At 38.9% G+C, this 9,801-nt stretch overlaps 1 non-coding gene across 1 annotated transcript; it reads left to right on the top strand.

Annotated features, from left to right (window-relative positions):
• The first annotated feature begins 8,745 nt into the window (after positions 1 to 8,745).
• LOC122305924 lies at positions 8,746 to 8,853 on the top strand. The gene has a single exon (XR_006241356.1). It is a non-coding gene; the product is annotated as a small nucleolar RNA R71 (small nucleolar RNA).
• Positions 8,854 to 9,801: the final 948 nt, after the last annotated feature.

Raw genomic sequence — 9,801 nt, 5'->3', positions numbered from 1 at the left:
GTAAATTACTACCCCTATTAAAAAAATCAAATGACAACAATATACTCAGGGAGTGATATTGCAGCAAAAAACTAAATCAATATAGATAAATAATTAATCCAAACATAATCAAAGAACTAATCCATTCCATAGAAAAAGCATAACTGAATCCATAAACAGAATAAATTCTATGATTATTCGGAGAATAAAACATCAACGATGAATTGAGAATGATAAAACAAAAGAGTTTTAGTAATTAAAGATGAAATACATAAATTAAAAATACCATCTATTGTGCAAGTTCATCCCTAGCGCTACTTGAGAATTTAGTTACCCATAAATATATTGGACAACAAAAATTTCCAGAGAAAACTGAAGCAAACAATGGCCATGGAAGTGAACTTCTCCTCTCTTCAGATCTGCCTCTTGTGCCTCCTCCTCTTCTCTATTTCGTGCTAATGATATGCTTATATAGGGTAGGAAAGAAATCCTAATATCCTCTTAATTTCTGCATAAAAAAAATACCTAATTTTAGGACTTATCTTGGCAGCCACGTACACCCTTCAGGCTTTCTAATTTGGAAATCCTTATTAGAGACAAAGTTATAGCCTTTAAGATAGTTTTCTAATGCATCGAGAATTTCATCAGTCCGATATGTGAGTAAAAGGATATAGTCAAAAGACTAAAGTATGTCAAGACTGTCTCCTAGTTAATTTCGGACTTGGACTTCTTGTAGTTTCATTTTGTAATTTTTTTTCTTTTTCTTTTCTTCCAAATTGCTCTCAAACCCCATGAATGTTCTCCTTTGAATTTGGCTAGGCTTGACTTGCTCTTTTATAAATTCTGAAATTAAATATAAAAAAAAAAACTGGTTAGGAGTATCCCAACATAAATAGAAATTCAATTTAAGAATAAACATTAATTTCTATGATTTCTATTTACATTTTAGCATTTTAGTCTAATAATAGGGTATTTAGAGTGCACTTTTGCACATTCATCACACCCCCCAACTTACTCATTGCTAGTCTCTAGCAATTTTCAGGTCAAAACAACGAAAGAGACCAAAGAAAATCACACATAAAGGCCATCAAGTCACACTTTCCAGATTCACATATCAAAACAATCTAAGGAATCCCATAACCCATCAAGATCAATCCACCTATAGCAATCCACAAAGTGTGTTATCTAAGCCATAACCATCTTATTACTAACCTTGACACATGCAACATCAAGAACATCTCAAGCAAAAGGTTCAACTCCATAACTCACTGATATAATAGTGTTTCGTGTAAGGATTCTCTCTATGGAGTTGACAATGAGTGTATACACACTCTTATGAAAAATTAGGCAATTATGTACAAGCAATAAGCAAACATTGATCTTATGATAGGAACACTAACAAATGAGATTTCCACCAGTCTTTCCAAATCAGAACGGTCAACACAAAAGGTTGCAATGTGGCTTGGTTTCGGGGCTATATGAAAAAAAAAAGGATGAAAGGGATTCAAAAACTTCCAAGTACACACAAAGGGAATTTTATTAAATATCTCAACAGACCACACTTCTCAATTAATGTACTCTCCAACTTTTCAGATCATCAAATAATAATGCTTTTCCTTCTTCTTCCTCTTCTTTTTCTTTTTCAACAATTTGATGGACAAACACATGCTACTTTTGTATTCTTTCCATTTCTACCAACTTTTTTTTTTCGAAGCTCACTCAATTGAACACTTTGCAACTTGTACTCTTCTCATTTTTTCTACTGTCTTTTTCTTCTTTTTTTAATTGAAAATGATAAAATAAAATAAATCAGTGTATAGGTTATACTCCAAAGTGGAGAGGCATGGATGATATGGGCATATGAAAAGAAAAAAGGTACATGTGTTTATTGGCTCAGAGTTGGCTACTAGGAGTCTATGATAGAAATGGATAGCTTGAAGGCTCAAACGTTAATCCTAAGTTGACCTTCGTCATATCCCAAGTATATCCACCATCATACCACAAACTATGTAATAATATTCTCAAAAGAAATGCCCAATTCAACAAATCAATGAACGCTTATCACAATTTACTGCATTTGTATGCTCTCAATCCTCTCCAAACTCACACGAATACTAAGTAAAAGAGTTCTCTAGCTATATGTGTCAAACCACCATCTTACCACAAAACTTAGATAAGTGCAATAAGGGTTCTGTGAATGCTTCAGCAAAAATGATTATGGTGGGTTGGTGAATTCAAGAAGATGGCTATGAATGAGAATGAGTACACATGTAAAAATGATGCACGTGTGATGCAAATTAAGAAAACAATTGACACGTGAAAATATGCCAGAGAGTTCCAACAAGTATTTTAAATACTGAATTTGCACCACCACCCCCCAACTTAAATGTGATGACTCGCTTTTACGTGTATTTTCACTGAAGGGTTGTTTTTAATTTAATTAATATATTGGTTTATTTATTTTAAATTAATGTATTTTAATTGGTTTTTATTTATTTGATGTGGTGTTTATTTTATTTAGTCGTTTTACGGTTTTTAATGTCGTTTTCGGCGGATCTGTTTTGGGTTCCGGAGTGAGGATTGGACCTCATTTCTTCCCTCCATCTTTTCTTTTCCCTTTTTCCTTTTTCTCTGTTTCTCTTTTTTCTTTTTCTTTTTCCCTTCCTTTTTCCCCACCCCTCCCGCGCGTAACCCCCCCCGGTTCGTCTCTCTCTCTCTCTCTCCTCTCCCTCACGGCCGGAAGCTTCATCAGCCCAGACCCACCGCCGCCGGCCACCGTGCGGCACACCACCCCCACCAAAATCTTCCCCTCCTTCCAGTGAACCACCCCACCAATTTTCACCACCAACGGAGCCGCCGTTTGGCCGGAAAAAGCCCATCAAGCTACACGGATTTTGCTCCGATCTGCTGCCGTCGCTCCACCTCCGGCCACCACCTCTTCACCACTTCATTACTGACTCCTTGCCGTCCTAACCCACCCATTTCCGGCCTCTAACAGCCATCGGAACAGCTCCCACGAGCTAGTTTTCGTTTTGGGCATTTCAACCCTTCCTCGGCCGTTTCCATTGCCACCCACGGCCAAACTCCACTTCCACTAGCTTCATAAACATCCTTAGACCCTTCCCTATCAATCCTGAGCCTTGGTTTGTCCCCGTTCAAAAGTGGGTATTTTACAACCCACGGCCACAGTGAAATTTCACTATTATGTTGCTTTCCTTCCGCCGTTTGCAACGCCGTGAGCTTTCTAAAAATATCATATAGCGCTGTAAGTATTTTCCAAACCCTACTTTTAGATTTAAATATATTTTGCTTATTCAATAAATTAATTGTTGTTGGTTGGCTGATTCCGGACTGAGTCCGAGGAGTTCAGGGGTCGGATGGATTGAGGACGGAGTGCTTGGTTTTGCTTGTTTGTGATTGGTTTTTTTGTGCCATGAGGCGTGAGTTGCATATTGTGTTTATGTGCATTTCTTTTTAATCGAGAAAATCCCGTTTTATTGGCGTAAATGGTTTTGGGTGCGTGTGTCTCACAAGCCCAAGTCGGGATGGGTTATTATCTCAGTGGAGCTCCTCTGGTCACTCGGGAGTGGATAATACTGAGTGACATCCCCTGGGTTGTCGCAGGGCGACGACCGGATCGCACGATACGGTAACGCTATCATGACGACTCCGTGGTCCCTAGAGTGGCGGCGACTAGAGGATGGCCTGGCCAGGTACGCGTGGGGCGCGAGTCTAGGCATCGCTCGTTTAGGTGTCACATGCGTAGTCGTTACCTGCGGTGTGGTAGGGAGCCAGGGTGATCCCTAGGGGAGATCATGGTGCATGCATAACCGGATTGTTTTTATGGTTTTCGGATGTGGGTCATTTTCTGGGAAAATGACGATATTTGGTTTTCGAGAATTCTGATCCATTTTCTAGGAAAATGGTGGTTTGAGCCATTATCTGGGATAATGGCGAGGCTTGGTTTTAAGGATATGTTTTTGTGGGCCAATTGGGTTTTTGGCGTGCGTGGAAAAATTATGATTTTATGGCGCATGTGCATTGGTTTTTCTTTCATGCATATTGGTTGAGTTTTATATGTTTTTATCTAGTGGTGTTTAGATTTTACTTACCTGTGGCACCATTTTTGGTACCGTAGATTTTGGTGCAGAGATCGAGGATGAGGAGGAGGAGGCTGAGCCTGAGGATGCAGCTCCGCCGGGATGCTGATGTTATGTTTTGTATTTGGTTTAAAATTATATTTGTGATTTGTAATATTTATTTATGTATGTGTTTGAACAGCTTTGTATTAAACAAGAAAGATTCTGTTACTTAGTTATTGACTTTGCCTTTCGCTGCGTGTTTCTTCATACACATTTGTCTTGCACACACTTGGCACTCGTCGATAGAGTGGTGACCCATGTTGTCACCATCCAGATGTCTCGATTTTCCCGTGTCCGTACGTGGGGATTTGGGGGCGTCACAGGTGGTATCATGAAACATTGTCCTCAATGTTTATGAATCAAATTGAATGGAGAGTAACTAAAAATGGTAGAATACACCTGATGAATGACGATGGTAGCTCGCTAAGCACCAAAGATGGTAACCTGAAATGACGAAATGAAATTATCCTACGATCAAAAACAAAGAAAACAACAGCAAACAAATAGGAAAAGAAAGAAAATAAGAGAAAACAAAAATAAAACAAAGCAAAACAAAATAAATAAAGAAAAACATACCTGGGTGGTGTGGTCAAGGTTGATAGATTGGATCCACAAGTGGAATGTCTTCCACTTCCGGAACTTGCCAATCAATTAATACTTTAAGGAGTTGACCATTTACTTTAAAGATCTGACCATCCTTAGGATCTTCTATTTCTACTACCCCATTTACAAAAACATTCCTTACTACAAAAGGGTCAGTCCACCTAGACCGAAGTTTTCCTGGGTGCTTCCATAATCTATTGCCACAATAATATATTGATATCCAAAAGTAGGAGGAAATGGTCCCATAAAATCAATGCCCAACAATCAAAAATTTCAATCACTAAAATTGGGTTTAAGGGCATCAAATAACGATGGGATACAACTCCTAACTTTTGACACTTTTCACATAAGCGACAATAGATGTTTGCATCATTAAATATGGTGGGCCAATAAAATCCACAATGCAGAATTTTTGTAGCGGTTTTCTTCATTGAAAAGTGGCCCCCACAAGCTTGAGAGTGACAAAATTCCAAGACGCTAGCCATCTCTTCATCAAGGATGCAACGCCTTAAAATTTGGTCATGACAGTATTTGAAAAGAAAATGATCATCCCAATAGAAATTACGCACCTCAGTTATGAACTTCCTCTTGTCCTGAGCGCTCCAATCCTCCGGTATCTCACCTGTAGCCAAATAATTCACAATATGAGCAAACCATGGTAGAGAAGTAATATATAGTAAATGCTCATCGGGAAAATCATCCCTGATTAGTAGGTGATCAGAGGTGTCCTCAAATGTGAGCCTCGAGAGATGGTCAGCCACTACTTTCTCCACTCCTTTCTTGTCTTTGATGGTGATGTCAAATTCCTGCAAAAGTAAAATCCATTGTATTAATCATGCCTTAGCATCCTTCTTTGTAAGCAGGTACTTAAGGGCTGCATGATCTATAAAAATAATAATAGGTGAACCAATCACGTAAGCACAAAATTTATCCAAAGCAAACACTACTGCTAGCAACTCTTTTTCAGTGGTAGAGTAATTCATCTGAGCACTATTTCGAGTTCAACTAGCATAGTAAATGACAAAAGGCTTTCCCTCCATTCGCTGTCCAAGTACAGCACCTACAGCAAAATCACTTGCATCACACATAATCTCAAAAGGTAAAGTCCAATCAGGTGGCTGCATTATGGGTGCTGAGGTAAGCTTGCCAATTAGCGTTTTAAAGGCCTCTTGACAATCTTGTGTCCACTCAAATGGGGCATTTTTAGCTAGGAGGTCACATAGTGGTCTAGATATAGTGGAAAAATTCTGTATGAACCTCCTATAAAAGCCCGCATGACCAAGAAAGGATCTCACGTCCTTTACTATCGTAGGTGTTGGCAACTTAGAGATTAATTTAATCTTAGGTTGATCTACCTCTATCCCCCTAGAAGAAATAATATGCCCTAACACAATACTTGAAGGTACCATAAAGTGGCATTTTTTCCAATTCAAAACCAATTCCTTCTCCTCACAACGAGTTAATACCCTCTCTAAATTCAATAAGTATGCATCAAAAGTAGATCCAAAAACAGTCAAGTCATCCATAAAAACTTCCATGCAATTTTCAACCATGTCACTAAAAATGCTACGAAAAGCATAAGTACCGAAAGGACAAATGAAAGTGGTTTTTTCCTGATCTTCTAATGTAATTTTGATTTGATAATAACCAGAATAACTATCCAAGAAACAATAAAAAGGATGACCAGGCACACGCTCAAGAATTTGATCAATAAAAGGGAGAGGAAAATGGTCTTTCCGGGTGGCAGCATTCAATTTTCTATAATCAATGCACATCTGCCACCCAGTCGCAAGTTTTGTAGGGACTAGCTCTCTCATGTCATTCTTCACCACAGTAACACCTGACTTCTTAGGAACAACCTGTGTAGGACTTACCCATTTACTATCAGCAATAGGATATATGATTCCTACATCTAATAGTTTTAACACTTCATTCTTCACCACTTATTTCATAGTAGGATTAAGCCTATGCTGGGGGTCTCTACGAGGGCTAGTTCCTTTCTCCAAATTAATTTATAAGAACTGACCAGGGGACTAACACCTTTTATATCAGCAATGCTCCAACCTAAGGCTGACTTATGCTCACTTAGGATCCGAATTAATTTCTCACCTTGAGACTCATACAGTTCAGATGAGATAATAACAAGAAAAGTATCACCTGGACCATGGAAAGCATACTTTAAACCCTTAGGTAGAGGTTTCAGTTTAACTTTGGGTGCTTCCACACTTGAAGGAATTTGTTTTTCCTCTTTCTCAGGCAACTCCTCAAACTTCGGTTGCCAGGCCCGAGTGCTATAATCCTGAATTTTATCAAAGATAGCACAAATATCAACTACATCATATGGATTACTGATAGAATCAAACTCAGAATTAACAAGAAAATACTCAAGGGGGTCAAAATCATGAGCTATAGAAACTCCCCTTTTTATGAGTGAGGCAATCATGTATGTCTGGTGGCTCTCGTCATCATCGTTTGGCTGTTTTGCAATATGGAAGATATTCACCTCGAGAGTCATGTTTCCAAAAGAAAGCTTCATGAGCCCATTCCTGCAATTAATAAGTGCATTAACAGTGGCAAGGAAAGGCCTACCTAAAATCACAGGAATTTTAGAAGTAATATCAACAACAGAGCTAGTGTCAAGGATTAGGAAATCAATGGGATAATAAAATTTATCAATTTGAATTAGAACATCCTCTACCACACCCCGGGGTACTTTGACTGAACGGTCAGCCAATTGTAATACCATAGTGGTTGGTTTGATTTCTCCCAACCCAATAGAATATGGCATTAGATTCACGCTAGCTCCTAAATCTAGCAAAGCTTGCCCAAACTCATGATTTCCAATGCTGTATGCAATGGTTGGGCAACCAGGATCCTTGTACTTGGGAGGAATCCACTACTCAATTAGAGCACTAACTTGCTCTGTCAGAAATATTGTCTTCTTAACATGGTGCTTCTTCTTGACTGTACACAAATCTTTAAGAACTTTTGCGTAAGTAGGAACTTGTTTAATAACATGCAAAAGAGGGAGGTTAATTTTTACCTGCTTGAGATTCTCCAAGATTTCATTGTTAGGATCCAAAGTTCGCTTATTCAGTTGGTCAGCTCGGCACCACTATTACTTTAATCCTCTTCCACATCCTTTGATTTGCTCGTTGTTGGGAAGTGTAATGACTTACCACTTCGTGTCACAACGACATTCACATCCTTCAAATTCTCTTGTGCCATGTGTTGACCATGGGGTACAGATTGAGCTTGAGAAGGAAACTTGCCTCGCTCATTCACACTCAAGGAGCTCATCAATTTGGACACTTGGCTTTCTATCTCCTTATTTTCTTCAACAACCTGCGTAATCAAAGATTCAAACTTTTGGTTAGTCTTACCTTGTGCCTCAATAAAAGCATTCAAAGTGTCTTCTAAATGACTCCTAGAAGATGAAGGTGCATGGTATGGTGCAGGATATGATCTAGGGGATTGTACAAGTGGCTGGTTTTTAGACTTCCAGCTAAAATTGGGGTGATTACACCACCCTATATTATAGGTATCAGAGAAAGGTGTAAAAGGGTTCTTGTACATACCTAAGGCATTACATTGTTCCTCATACATCCCTCTCATCTTAGCAAATGTGGGACACTCTTTGGCAAGGTGATCTACCCCGTCACACACAAAACATGGTCCAAAATACTCTGCATGATTAGCCACGTGTGTTGGCTTTAAGTCTTTATTATTCAACACCTCTAGCTCCCTAGTGAGCATCTCAACCTTAGCCTTTAGGTTATCTTCTTTCTCGAGATGGTAAATTCCACTACCATTTAGGTTTCCTACGGGTCGTGACCTATTTGTGCTCTCAGTAGCACTAGGTCCAGTCCAAGTGTGAGCTTTTTCAGCAAGCTCATTGAGGTATTCTATGGCCTCATCTGGATCTTTCTGTAAGAACTCACCGTTACACATCATCTCCACAAATTGACACTCTCTAGGTGTAAGTCCCTCATAAAAATAACTCATTAAGCGCCAATTCTCATACCCATGGTGAGAACACATACTCAATAGCTCTTTAAATCTCTCCCAAGATTGATACAAAGTCTCACTGTCCTTTTGTACAAAGGTGGAGATTTGCCTTTTTAAAGCATTGGTCTTATGTTGGGGAAAGTATTTATTAAAGAAGACTTGAGTCAACTCATTCCATGACCCAATAGATCGTGGTCTCAATGAGTATAGCCAACTCTTAGCTCTATCCTTCAAAGAGAAAGGAAAGAACTTAAGTCTCACAATGTCATCAGTTGCATTTTGACTATGAAAAGTCGCAACTCCTTTCTCAAACTCCCTAATATGCACATATGGATTTTCATTTTCCAAGCCATGAAAAGTAGGGAGTAACTGTATAATCCCTATTTTAAAATCCAATTAGTGAATATTAGCTGGAAACATGATGCATGATGGTGTGGCTGTGCGTGAAGGGTGGAGGTAATCCTGAAGGGTCCTAGTGGGTTGATCTTCGTGTTCACTTATTTTCTCAAAATTAGAAGAATTATCAAACAAATGATCAGAAAAATTAAACTCTAACTCTAACACAGGTCTACAAGCAAACCGACCCAAGGCATCTCTATACCTGTGCATGCAAGGTAGAGAAAAATGCAACACTAAAAAAAACTACAAAAAGAAATAGAAAATAAAATAAAGATGCTGCAAGCTAAAAGAAGGAACGAAGTTACCGCCTTTACAAACTGTTGAAAAGAAAAACTATCTCACAATTCTTCAACTGTCTCCCCTGCAACGGCGCCAAAATTTGATTATGCCTAAAGAATAACGCGGTAGTTGTAGCACAACTTTGGGGTGTCGATTCCACAAGGAGACAAATCAAAAGAATAGCAAGAGTGATGTGAACCCACGGAAAGAGAATCCCTTGAACCCACAATCAATTTGAAAACTCATCCAAGAATGCCAAACTCAAGTCTATGGATGGAGAGTTAGACTCGTTGAGAACTCGTTTCAAGAACCTAGATTATATCAAAATCTAGACCCGTTAAAATCCCGTCTCAAGAACCCAGATTACAAGGAGGAACGCCACAAAAATTGT

This window comes from Carya illinoinensis, chromosome 3 (assembly GCF_018687715.1).
Source record: "Carya illinoinensis cultivar Pawnee chromosome 3, C.illinoinensisPawnee_v1, whole genome shotgun sequence".
NCBI classification, from domain to species: Eukaryota; Viridiplantae; Streptophyta; class Magnoliopsida; order Fagales; family Juglandaceae; genus Carya; species Carya illinoinensis.
This window is presented reverse-complemented; position numbering and strand designations above follow the sequence as displayed.